We start from the raw sequence: 14018 nt of genomic DNA on the forward strand, positions 1-14018 counted from the left end.
ATATTTATACTCTTCCTTTACAACCTTTTAGTATGCTAGGAACTATCAGAGGATTGTCATTCTCATCCTTTGTCTTTTTCCTTGCCCGGTACTTACTTCCTCCCTTTGTACCTTCCTTTTCCACTCTTCTTTTGTTCACTTTTTTCTCTGTGTTTAGATTTTTCCCCTTTTATCTCCACCAGATTTATTCCTGATATCCCTTCATCTGTGCAGCTTTCACCTGTCTACCCTACTTCCTTTCTTGCTCCCCCCACAAATTCTAAGACCTCTCTTCCTTTTTATTAGATATTCCTTAAATACCAATCTCTTTCGACTTTCAAAGCACACATGACAGCGAATGTTTCTTATCCCTCTCATCCATCACGTATCATCCCATGAAATGTCAATGGTCTTACACATTACATTAAACGTAAGAAAATCTTCTCCTATTTACAAATTAAAAGAACTGACTTTTCTCTTTTATTGGAGACTAGAATCTTCCAAACTATGACGAGAATGGGTGAAAAAAGTAATTAACTGTGAATTGTTGACACAATCCTCTATCAAGATGGGTCAACCACGGAAATGTGGAGTAGCTATGCTCTTGCACAGATCCCTACCTGTCTCAGTGGTCAAGACCTGGGTTGATCCAGATGGCAGATATGTTTTTGCCAAATTAAAAATAGGTGGTAGAACTCTGTGCATTGGCTCAGTATACGCTCCAACGGGAACCAAACGCTCCTATCTTCTTAACCTGAATCGCTTATTAGTAGAAATTGGTGCATCCAGTTATGTCATTGGCAGAGATTGGAATCTTGCTCATGATGCAGTCTTGGATAACACGGGTCCATTGGATAGGTGTAATGAGGAAGAGAGAGCCTTACTCGGAGATATAACTTCGGATCATGGGCTAGTGGACCATTGGTGCCTTTGTCATCCCACAGACCAGGAATATGCCTTCCTCTCCTCTGCTCAAGGCACACAGTCCGGATTAGATTATTCTTATATCCCATTCAGTAGTTCCAATTACTAGTGAATCCCCTATTCTAGATGCTGCTCTCTCTGATCATTCTCCGGTTATCCTTTCTCTTGAAGTAGGCTTAGTTTCACCAGGCCGTAAACCATGGCGCATGAACACTCAGAGATACCGTTCACCCCAAGGCAAGGTACAATTGCGGTCTTATCTCTCTGACTACTTAATTAATAAAAAAGCATCAGTTTCTTCTTGTAGGACCATATAGGCGGCTGCGAAAGCAAGTATTCATGGGTAGAAGGTGAAAGATGCAGCAGAGGCTAATAAGATGGCATCCCTTCATCGCATTGAACTTGAGGATCAAACTATTTCTCTCACACATCAATATTCTTCTCATCCCACAGTGCACAGTGTCCAATCGCCGGCAATTAAAACTAGCCAGAATGGCACTCAATAATTTATACAACTCTAAGGCTGAATATGCACTTTAGCATCTAAAAGGTAGGCATTACGAATAAGTGAAGAAAGCAGGTCGATTACTTGAAGCACAGTTGAAATAACGTGAGGCGGCCATGACAATTCCTGCCATACGGACAGATACTGGTGTAATGCTTACGAAACACCAAGATATAGTAAATGCTTTTGCATCATTTCATGAGAGGCTTTACACGCCTGAATCCTCGACAACTGAAGATCAACTGTCCGCCTACCTCATGGATATTGACCTTCCATATCTCACAGATGAAGGTAAAAATGTACTTAATGGAGACATCAGCAAAGAAGAAGCTGCTGCGGCCATTGCCAAATTACCATATCATAAATTTCCGGGAGAAGACGGATTCCCTGCAGAATATTATAAATGGTCTGGAGAAGAGGCAATTGATACTCTGCATGTTGCTTTCCAAGAAGCTGTTCAGACAACCTCATTGGGTCCCATTTCTAATAGAGCATTAATTGCGGTTATCCCTAAGACGGGCAGAGACCCACTTGTCTGTAGTAGCTATCGTCCTATTTCTTTTATAAATGGAGATGGTAACATTTTGGTAAGGTTTTTGGCGGCGCGACTTCATAAAGTTATAACATCTCTCATACACCATACACAAGTTGTCTTTGTTCCAGACCGATCTTCCAGGAATCACCTTTGAACACTAGCCCCACTTTATGGACTGCAAAAGAGATAGAGGAGGATGCGGTTGCTCTTTCCTTAGATGCAGAAAAGGCATTTGACTGCATTGACTGGGGTTACCTCTTTGCCATCATGAAGCGTTTTGGAGATCAGTTTATTTCTAAAGTCCGCCTACTATATGAAAACCCTGTAGCCCAGGTCAATTGTGGTGGATTTATTTTGGATCCTTTTCCAATTCGTAGAGGTACCCGTCAAGGTTGCCTCCTTTCCCCCCTTTTATTCTTATTAGCGATGGAACCATTTGCTTCTCTTATCCGTCGTTCATCATGGATCCAGGGTATACCTATTGCAGGAGGTATATCTAAGATATATTTATACGCCGATGACATCCTCCTCATTCTAAAAGATCATTCACATTCTTTGCTTGAGATTATTGACAGGTTTGGTATTATTACTGGTTATAAGGAAAATTAGGATAACATTGAGGCTTTATTGCTATCTTTGGGTACCACAAAAGCAGCAATTGAAGGATACCCCTTTTGCTGGAAATCTTCCCAACTAAAATATCTGAGACTTTTGGTTAATCGTGGCTTGGAAGATATGGTCTCAGATAATCTTTCACCCCTTATAGCACAAATAGAAACTGATTTTGCCAAATAGTCTCATTTAAATTTCTCAATGTGGGGAAGAGTGCAGGCTGTAAGGATGGTCACTTTGCCTCGCTTCACTTATGTTCTTGGAATGTTTCCGATTGTAGTTCCCCTATCCATGCTATGTCGCATAGATGCTCGCATATGGGCTTTTATCTGGGGATCTATGCGCCCTTGTCTAGCTGCTGCTAAATTAATGGCTTGCTGCTCTCACGGTGGTTTAGGAATACCATCTCTGGGACATTATTCTTCAGCTCTGCACCTTTCACAACAAGCCTATTTACTCCCAGGTGCGTCTGATCCTCCACAGTGGGTCACAACAGAAAACCCACTACTTAATCGTGATGACGGACTTGATTTTTTATACGGAACCCGTAATCCACGAATATTCCCTCCGCATCCTGTGATGCAAGCTACATATCAAAAATGGTATAGAGCACATCGTCTTCTTGGGATTTCCCATAGTTTGCACTCCAAGACTCCACTTTGGGGCAATGAGAGCATTCAAATAGATGGCCATGCACTTCACTGGTCTAGTTGGAGGTTGAGAGGAATACTGACATTAGACCTGGTCATACTAAATGGAGAGTTGAAATCCTTTGATCTACTCCATCAAGAATTTGATCTGCAATTGCACCAGATTTCGTGACACCTGCAATTACAACACTGCCTGAGATGATGTCTGAGCTCACATCCATGGATGTTAGAATCCTCGACGATATTTGACTATCTCCTTATTTGGGGCCGTCACAAGGGAGTGATGTCGGCGTTATATGGAGTATAACTAATCACTTATATTCGCAACCACTTCTTAAGGCTCATCACGAGAAATGGCAAGCGCGTCTTCACATTACTATAGAAGAAGAGGTCTGGAAAGATAAATTAGAAGCTCTTGAAAAGGGTACCCAAGAAGCGCGGATTGGGTGGTAGCAATGATTCAGATGGCATCCCATGAATGTGTATTATATTGATTGCAAGATCAGAAGGAAGTGTTTCAGCAAGTATGGACTCCTTTTCTTTTTTTTTTTCAAACTCTGTTTATTTAACGTAGAGGAACCTTGGTCATGTTATACAGCTCTGTACATCATATACTACAATTGCATCATTTTTCACACGTGTCAGTACATAATTTTCGACGTAGCGGGTGTAGTGACATTACATACACTGCAATTCACACTGTACAATGGTCCTCTGGGGACGAGACATTCGGTGGTTCACACAACCCTCCCCTGTACACATTCCATTTTGTCCAAATTGCTAACCATTTTTTGGGACACCCCCGTGCAACGTATACAGTTTTCTCGCGAACCATACACCAGTCCATATCTTCCTTCCATTTCTTTAACGTAGCAGCGGCCCCCACAACTGTGCTATGTTGCGCTTGGCAACCGTCTGCCCCAGTGTGACCCATAACCTCCCTTGCACGTTTAAATCTGTGGGCTCCCAAACGTTCAGAAGGCCTCTCTTGGCCTCAGGCATGGACTCCTTTTCTTAATGACCCTTGAATTTCCTTTCCCCCTATTCTTATGCCTCACTGCGTGGATGGCTTTTCCTTTCATTTCCGTTGCTCTTTTTTCCTTTCCTTTCCTCTTCTTTTCCTGCCTTTTCTTTTCTTTCCTTTCTCTTCCTTTATTTTCCCTTTATTTCCTCTCCTTTTCTTTTCTCTTCTCTTCTTTACTTTTCTTTCATTTTCTTTCCTTTCCTTTTTCCTTTCCCTCCTCTTCCTTCTTTCCCTCTCCTCCTCTTTACTTTTTCCCCTTACTTTTCTTCCCTCCTTCTCTACCCCTTCCTTCCTCCATTTCCCCCCTTTTTCTCTCAAACTCTCGTTCTTTCTTTACCCGGGTAAAGAGATAATACCTTCCTCACTCAATGACTGTCTAACATCATCACTATGTATCTCCTCTTACATATTCTATATTTTATAGGTATAATTATGTTACTCATATTAACTCATTCTATGACTTTGAACAATGAAGATTGAGAGTTACTCCTCATTCCACACACAATATACTTTTCTCCAGCCGTCTAATCCCTGTTTCCTATGTTACCCTCTCCTCTCCCCCACCTCCTTACCCCTATTCTGTGTAGTTATTCTTTTCAAAAGCACACTAATTATCTATACTGGCAACTGACCTGTATGAGTTCATTATTGTGTGCAGTACGTATAAGTATATGTATGCATTTAACTTTCAATAAACAATTTCGAAACAAAACCAAAAATAAAATCTCTTACCTGCAAGTAATTTTATAGCACCCCACCCTGATCCCTGAAATTAATACACACAAGTATTGACATTTGACACTATATGAATATTTATTATTCACTATTCTACTAAAGTGTGTAATAAAGATTGTAAATATTATAAGCAATGCAGAAAAAACATTGCGCACAAGGGAAGAGGTTAGATATAGCTCAATCCTATTTTTTCACATCTCCCTAATTACGTCGTCTAATTCCTACCCAAGTCATACCTACCTTATAAACAGTGTAGTTGTATCAGCCTCTCTGTTTATGCAAAGTTCCCTGCGTACTTTTGTATGGCATGAAGTTCTGAAGTCAGTACTCTATTGCAGCAACCATCCCACTACTAGTCTACGAGAATCTAACCATCTGCAATGCCGGTATCTTATATAACTCACATATATGCATGTTCCCTGAAAGGAAGAGAGTTCTGCTTGTGCTCTGCTATTGTTTATCTGCAGAGGAGAGTGAACAATACTGTGTACAAGTTAGAGGTGTTGCTGCAGTATTTTCTTTCCTCCCTTCAAAATGGAATTGCAAGCTCACTTCTCCTTGAGGAAACATTTAGGCTGCCAGGTTTATTGAAATGCTTTAGAGAATGAACGAAGTCTTTTCTATGGACTGTTAACGTGAACCTAAGAACCCATAACAATCAAGCAGACATTTTGTTAGTTTGCACAGCCTCAACTGATTCTTGTTTTATGTTTCATCATGCACTCTAACGCATTCAATGCAGATACTTGCTTCAACATCTTGCAGTGCTTTTGAAAGCAAGATCAGATCTGCCCTAGACCTAGAGCCATATTGATAAGAACAATATAAAAATTCCTCCTGTGTGGGAATCTTTACCTCCCAAACTTCCTGTGGCCACAAATCAAACATCCCTTCCTGAGGTATTTGCCTTCTCATGTTGGACATGACACCAACTTTACAGCTTTGTCTAATCAAACTTAAAAGTGTGTCTACATCAGCAACATCATAATAATCAATCTCCTTTGCTAAAAGACCTGTAGACTGGAAAATTACATAATCCTGAACCATGCACTGCTTTGTTTCACTTCTGTTGTCAGTCTGCGTATTGCTTGCAGTCGTTGTTCAGTTTTACAGCATATGTTTGGAAATATACAGACACTGTATCCATGATCTGTTACAATTAAGCATGTTCATCAATCCAATCTTAGGATCGTCATTCGCTCTTGAATGTAGCCCAGAATAATGTTTTTTTTATTTTTTATTCTGTGCATGTATGTGTTTGTTAAATGCTTAGGTAGTGATTTCTAGACTGCATTTAGGAGGAGTCTGATAACATTCTTCCTGGAGTCATTCACCCTCTACCCTTTCAGGAATTTTGGCAATCCCCAGATATGACTGGTGGCAGGGACTTTTAGGATCCTCCATCTTTTGTTTTAAGTAATATTTTTTAACTGCTACATCAAAGCATGCAAATGTAGCAATCTCTAATAAGTTCATTTAGAGAGTTTTGTGTATGCCTAATTTGTTTTCCCTCTCATCTTGCCTGGCAGGATAGTTCTCTTACCTGCATCCCTGATTCTCTACACTGTTTTCTCTAGAATATTAAATCTAGGACATATCTTCAGGCATTATTAAAGGTCCTCGTATGTTCTAAAACCAGTATACTAAGTCTTCTGCTGCAAGACCTCTGCCCACTGAAGTAAATTTCAGTTTTTTTGCATAATTAGTATTGCAACAATGATGAAAAACCACTAGTCTTTTTTGCCTTAATCTGAGAGGATCAGAGGGAGCCTTTGTCCTAGTGCCTCATTGCGATGGCGGTGGGTCCATCACTGTCAGGCTATCGGCGGTGGTCCCACTGGCATCAAAGCCTGCAGGACCATCCGCCGCATTATGATGGCGGGCAGATAGAGGGCGGGAGGAGAGACCGACCGCCACACACCCGTAGGGCTCAAGGAGCCTGTCGGGCCATCAGAGGGACTGCAATCGCTACAACAGTGGTGCTGCCTGCTTAGGCACCGCTGTAGGCATTACAATGTCCCTTTCCGCCAGCCATTTCATGGCGGTTAACTCGCCATGAAAAGGCAGGCGGAAAGTGACATAGGGGCATGTAGCGGGCCCCCTGGCCCCTCCGAAATGGGCCCTGGGGACACCTGTGGTGCTCCATACATACCCCTGCACACTATGGCAGGCACAGCATGGTGCCTGCCACATAGTGCAGGGATATATCAGATGTGTAAGTTTTGTACTGCGGCGTGTGCTGCATCCCGCAGCCCACAATGCAATACAAAGTATACACATTGCGACCGCCTTGGAGGCATTTGCATTGTAATGCAGACAGTTGGACCGCCGACTACTAGTCGGGCGGACCTGCTACTGCCATGGTGACCGGCATTGTAATAAAGCCCCTAGTGCCTGGGCCTTTCCACTGCCTCCTCCTACCTCTTGAGTGTCAGGAGGTTTGAATCCTTATTAAGCTCCTCTGGGCAGCACAAGCTTCAGTACCTGTATCTGTGCTGTTTTCAGTGTCATTGATAGCTGCCCACCTTTGTTTCACAATGGGAGTCTAGGGGACCCCACTCTGATAATAACCCATTGCAGGGCTTCCCAACAGTAATTTTACCCTTATCCAACTCCCTTCCATTTCTCTACAATACTGCCAGGGCATGTTTCATCTACACTCTAAATAACACCCACATAGGATTGAATATATTTTTTCCTGCGCTTCAAGCACTCAGTTTAGTATTGCTGCACAGGAACTTTCTGCTCCCCTTGCCATCGTATATTGGAACCTTTCTTACTCCTTGACGCTCCATCTCTCTTGATAGCTGGTAAGACCTAGATGACCGATCATGGCTTTTGATCACAAAATTGCAGGAGTCACTGCCTGCTATAACTACTTTGAGAACTTAAAGTTGTTGAGATGGGGCCAATTGTGCCTGTCTCACTATTTGCACCCCTACTTTTCCCGGGCTCTAGTGTGGATGGGCTGTTTACATTGGTTGCCATCTATCACACTTGAGATTGTACAGCATTGTTTTATAGCATAAGGTACCCAAAAGGCTTGAAAGTCAATAAAATGTTGACAAATAACAATGGATCAGTGAAACATGGCAAATGGGTCCTAGTTTTTGCAGGTCCAATAAAAGACTTAAAAGATACAGCAACTGACAAGAGATCAGTGAACTTCTGATTATGCTAAATCAGTTTTGTTCATTGTACAAAAGGATTCTATTATTTCGCCATTATATTAAAATGTCATTGAACTGCAAGAGTCTTGTCTATCAGGAAGTGAATTTTATAGAAAAAGAAAACTCTAGAACATTGCTCCAGGTAAACAAGCTCCTAGTTTTAAGATGGAGCATTGAACCAATTTTTCTTCTCTGGATTAACCTAATGAATTGCACCATTGAGTTATAGTGCCATACGTCTGTTCAGTCCATGATTTAAATTTTACAGTGCAATGTAGATGCTCAAAATTATCTGGAAAGTTTTATATTGGACAGATCATTCAAGGACATTGAGATGTACTGCATAATGCTATATTTTCTGGGCAGAAAAGACAGGAAGCACCAGCCATGTTCTCTGAGTTGCTCAACTACTAATAGCGAGTGGCTAAAGCATTGGGAGAGGCTAGAGGCAATAAAGAGATTAAGTATTCATGAGGGTACACAACAGTATACTTTTACCAATGGGCCCAGGTCATTGAACTGACTAATTCAGTTACTGCAGTGGCAGCTCTCGGATTGCCTCCTGAAAGAGGATTTAAGTCGGTGTTGTCAGAACCCCGACCAGAGAACACACGGCAAGCAGGGGTTACTGGGCCCAATAGTGAGTGTTCAGGCCTTTTACTGCTGACAACCTGGAGCCGACCTACTATGGATCCTTAACAACTGGGTCAAGTACCCCCTTCTGCACTTAACTCTCAGCAATTATGTGTTAGAGCTGTCCCAGGCTCCCTCGGGAGGGGAGGTGAATATAGGTGGGTGAACACGGGCTCACAACTCAACACGCGCACAGCAGCAGCAATAAATGGATGTCCAGCCAGCCAAATGCCTACTTTTGTGATAAAAGAAGTATTTTATTTTACTATTATCTAAACAAACAGCTATACAATTTCCCTGATGTCAGTGCTCTAGCGTTTCTTTAGGCAGTTCCTCGGGTCCCAGGTCCTCCTCACCCATAGTGATAGTGGTTATTCCCCATTCCATATAGGCACCATCCAGGGTATGCCCCACTAGTAGTCCAAGTCCCAAGAGTCCACTCTGACTCTGTTTTAAAGTCATCAGTTTCCCAGCCCCACCACACTGTCTAGCACCAAGTTCCCCCTGGGTTGAAAGGCCCAAAATCAGTCTTACCCGCGACTCGCAGCATCATTGCGACCGGAGTTCCTGAGCATGCCTTTTCCAGGAGTGCCCGATTGTAAGCAGCTGACCCAGGTCAGTTTGCTACATGTTATGTTATGTTATACCTAATTTGTTTAGCGCACGAACACTAGATTGGTTTTTTGGCGCTGCTCAGGAAGGTGAAGGGTGGAAAGTTATTCAAGTGTTATTCGTATGCCTGTTTAAAAAGCCATGTTTTTCGGACTAGCTCCATAGTGATCAGGTTTAGGGTTGCTGTTCTAAGTCTTATAGAATGTTGGTTGAGAGCAAATAATTGAATGCAGTATGCAAGTACACAGCCATGTAGGATCATAGAAAAAAGGAATAAGGTTTTGAAATGATATCCAACTTCTAATCCGAGCCAACAGAGGTATTGCAATGCTGATGTGATTTGGTTGCAGTGATTCAAATTTTTCAAGCGATGGGCTGCATGGTTCTGTTCTCTTTGGAGTTGGCTATATCGGGAATAGAAAGTCTATGCAGTCTGTCCCCCCTGCTTAAGGGAACCACATTTTGAAGTCTGTGGAAAGGGAAAAAGTTTACATACAATGTATTACCATTTGAAATCAAAGCATAAGGAAAATAATGCTAAATGGACTAAAAAGCTGTGTAGACAAAACCCTATTCTGTAGGCATAAACATCTAGGTCAAGAGTGAGGGTGGGTATTTAGATGTTCATTAGAGGGTTATATACAAAGGTAAATCAAGGGGTAAAGTATGTACCAAGGGCTTATATTTAGGGTTTAATTCTATCCCAGACATATGTAAGTCACAAAGGAAAGATGAGGGGCCCTTCCAAGGGTCTTGTTTGAGAATATCCTTTAAAAGCATTAAGATAGGAGTTTTGAGTAAACTGTGTAGGGCAAAGGTCCAACCCATAGCCTTGAATCATGTCAAAGGTTTAACATAGTGCTGTTCTTAGTTTGATAATTCTCTGCAACAATCCAATAGACATAATAGGCTGAGTTGCAAAATGATATGAAGTCAAAGTTTGATATCTAAGAGAATTGCCAGATGATCATAGATAACTGTAAACTTTTATGACAGAAACGTGAGGATTTTCATAAAGGTACAGGTGCTTGAAGGACACATAAAGCAGGCACCTAATCATGATGGTTGACTTGAATATGCAGGCTCCAGCATGGAGGAATTAATGTATGTGGATTGTAATCTAACACTAAGATTTCTTATACACCATCAGAACATTGCAATACGTTCTTCTTCCTGCAAACCTCCTCATGTACCATCTCTACATACTCCATCGGCACTAAAAACTGGGATAAGACCACAGAATTCCTTATTAATGGGAGTTGAGGGAGGGGGAAGTCAAATTTCCTAAATTTTGTATGGAAGCTGCTGCTTATTTACACATAAATGTATAATGCACTATTGATTGCCAAGTTTTTGATTTCTCATATTTGATTCAGGAATCTATCCTTAATTAATGCATGGATGGCACTATGTACAAAGAAAATGGCAGTGGAAAGGACATAATAGAGCTGACAAGACTGCAAGGGTGTTAAATCGAATTATGTGAATGCCTTGTGCTAAATCCTGTTTGCATCTGTTATTACTAATATTTGACACCACCTATTTCAGTCTCCCAACTTTTATGTGCGCTGAATATTAGGGCCTGGTTCACAAAGGGCCTCTGCACTCGTGGTGGAGGCCCCGCACTCTATTACATTGAATGTACGTGTAACCTGTACAGTCTTGTACACATTTGTGCTTGTGGAAAACAAGGTGAACGGCACACGTGACAAGTAAAAAGAGTGAAGAAAAGGCACAAAGAGAACAAAGTTGTCAATATGTATCAGAAACGTTTTTGCAGTTCCAAATCATTAGCAAGGAATTTTCAGTGGTTTGGTGATTTTGGTGAACAACAAAAGTTGCACCCAAAATTGCACTGAAATGTCGACGGATTTTCGACCTGTATTCAATTCAGGTCATCTTCAGGACCAGGTTATGTTTTAATGAGTGCTGCATAGTAGAAAGAAAAGGATAGCGTGAAGGCTATATCCCAGTCCAGCGAGGTCAAATTAGGGAGACAAGGAGGGGAAGAATAGGGGGAATACCTGCTTAAATACTGGAAGTCAAGTCCAGTGGGAGGAATTAGAAGCACCTTGGTCTAAATGTGCTGAGGGAGGAGGCGGAGTCCGAGAGGAGGAGAAGGCAACCTGAGGTATGAGAGAGCTATTAGGCTAAAGTAATACTATCAACTGATTGTTGCAATAAATGTGGTTAGATGAGCGAAAGTGCGGCTCCAAAAAGGAGTTCGAGACGTCTATTGAGGGCAAGTTACATGAAAGAGGCAGGTGCTCCCTATTGAAGTCAAGAATGCAAGGTAAACCCATGCAGTCAGAAGTGGGAGGACTCACCAGTGTCCCTAAGTATTTAAACAATTTTGGGAACCATCAAAAGCGATATCCCTGTAGAGTCTTTCCTAGTAAGAACATTAAGTGGTAATATTGACCAGTTGATTTTACATTGAAAAGAGAGAGAAACAATCTATGCTTTTTTGGGGGAGCTTTATATAGCGTGAACTAGACCCGAAGGTATAGAAGCACCTTACATGAGCACTAGTTGCGTTACAGACAGACGCATTCATTTTTTTTGTTTGTTTGGAATGGGTAGATTAAGTGATTTGCCCAGAATCACAGGATGTTGAGTGTCCCTGAAGAGACTCATAACCAGTTCCCCAGCTTTGAGGTCGACTGCCCTAGCCGTTAGGCCACTCCTCTCCCAACATGAAAGCTGGTATCGAGGTTGCTGGGTTCTATAAAATAAGCAAGATTTCATCAGCCTTGAGAAAGTCTGAAGAGACCCAAACTTCCCACACCCATCCCAGTAATGCCATTCTCAGGTCATTCGGAAATCCCAGCCCAATCATTTCAGATATCGTAACTAGTAATAGTAAGAGTGCCATATTTACATGATGCCTGTCCAGGAAAGCCAAGACCTGTCCTTTCTTACGGAGGTTGCCAAGACCTCTGACCTTTCAAATAACACAGTTTGTTGTTGGGCCATTAACGCTACCATGTCCTGGCAACCAATGGATGGAACATAAAGTATGTCTTCTGACATTGCTTGAACCTTTAGCAACCTCGTGCTGGTATCGAGCTCTGGGTTCCCCAGGGCGAGTGTGATTGGTGTGAAACTATGTCTTGTGCATCCAACAATCCCCTCCGAACCCACCCACACAGATGGCCCGATCCTACTGGAAATGACCCCAAACTTTGGTCTCCAGCAACGGTGGACATTTATAACTAAATAACATAGAAAGAACCAAACAAAAGACTCCTCGGGGGCAGCAGAATTATGGGTAATATGTTAGGGCGTACCAGGAGGTCATGCGGGGTTCCCCCATCCTCAGTCAGGGAATCAGTAAAATGCATAATTATGCCAATAACACTAAGTATGCAACAGAGAAGACTATTTAGGAGTATACACTAGACTGAAAATCAGAGTCAAAGAGTCATTACTTCCGACCTGTCTTCTCCAGTTGTTAGTTAATAAAGGTAAACACTGAGAAAAAACAGTGTACTTATGGTGCTACACAGACACCTCATTCGGAGTCAATTTGTGTCAGCGGCGAGTCAGCACAAATCCATTCCCATGCATTTCTATCAAAGTTCTTCAAGAATTCATCTGCTTGTTGAGGGGCCTGGAAGACGTGGTGCTTACTTACCCTCATGTGCATGCCGCAACTGGGCTGGACACAGCATCGCTTATGGATTTTTGTCCTTAATAAGCTATTTAATCGCTATATATTTCCATTTGGCGTCTTCTATTGTGATTATAAAATCTGGATATATGGAGAATGCGTTTCCCTCATGATACAGGGTGAGCTTTTCTCTGGACAGGCGCAGCACGGCATCCCTGTTCAGAAGGTCAGCAACTTAGTAATAATAGGAGAAGGAAGTTCCCTGTCTCAGAGTGCATTTTTATTCATTTTCTCATTTGCAGTGCATGGGTTGAGGTATTTCCCTCCAAATGTTTGAATGTCCAAATTTCCAATGCTATACTTGCGGAATGACCTTTTTTCATTTAAAGAGATGTGGAAACTCATATTCCATTCTTAATTCAGGTCCATATATATTAACACAGATCCAATTCTTGTGTTTCTTCTTCTGTCTTTATTCATATTTTCAAATAATTCTCATTCTAAAAAATCTCCTTACAGGGACAAAAACCACCTTCAAGTGTCACATACTCCCTCAAGGCTTTTTTAACTTCTTTTGATAAACTTCATTTACACCAATATTACGTCCTATATGTTTATTTTATCATCTTTTCTATGAATGCTTTTTTTTAGTGCTTTTAAATTATTCGACGATACAAATGTAATGAATCAAACTCAGCTTCAATGGTATTTTTTTGTTACTTAATACAGAAGAACCTCCCTTTCATGCAGGGTATATAACGTTTGCGGGCTGTCACATCGAATTCCTAGGGATTGAAATATGGCCTGAACTGTAGTTCAAATTTAAAGAGAAGAGGTGTGGCGCCAGGGGCAGGACGACTGGCGCTGGAATCTGGGGATCACGGTTCGATCCAGGGCACGGGCGGCAGGTCAGCCCAGCACCATGTGACTCTGGGCAGTGGCTTGCCTAATCTTCCCGACGGCCGACAGCGCCAGGATGCCTTCGGGTAGCTGTTCACGCTTTACAAAAAATACTGGATTTTATTT

This window comes from Triturus cristatus, chromosome 6, assembly GCF_964204655.1.
Source record: "Triturus cristatus chromosome 6, aTriCri1.1, whole genome shotgun sequence".
Taxonomy (NCBI): domain Eukaryota; kingdom Metazoa; phylum Chordata; class Amphibia; order Caudata; family Salamandridae; genus Triturus; species Triturus cristatus.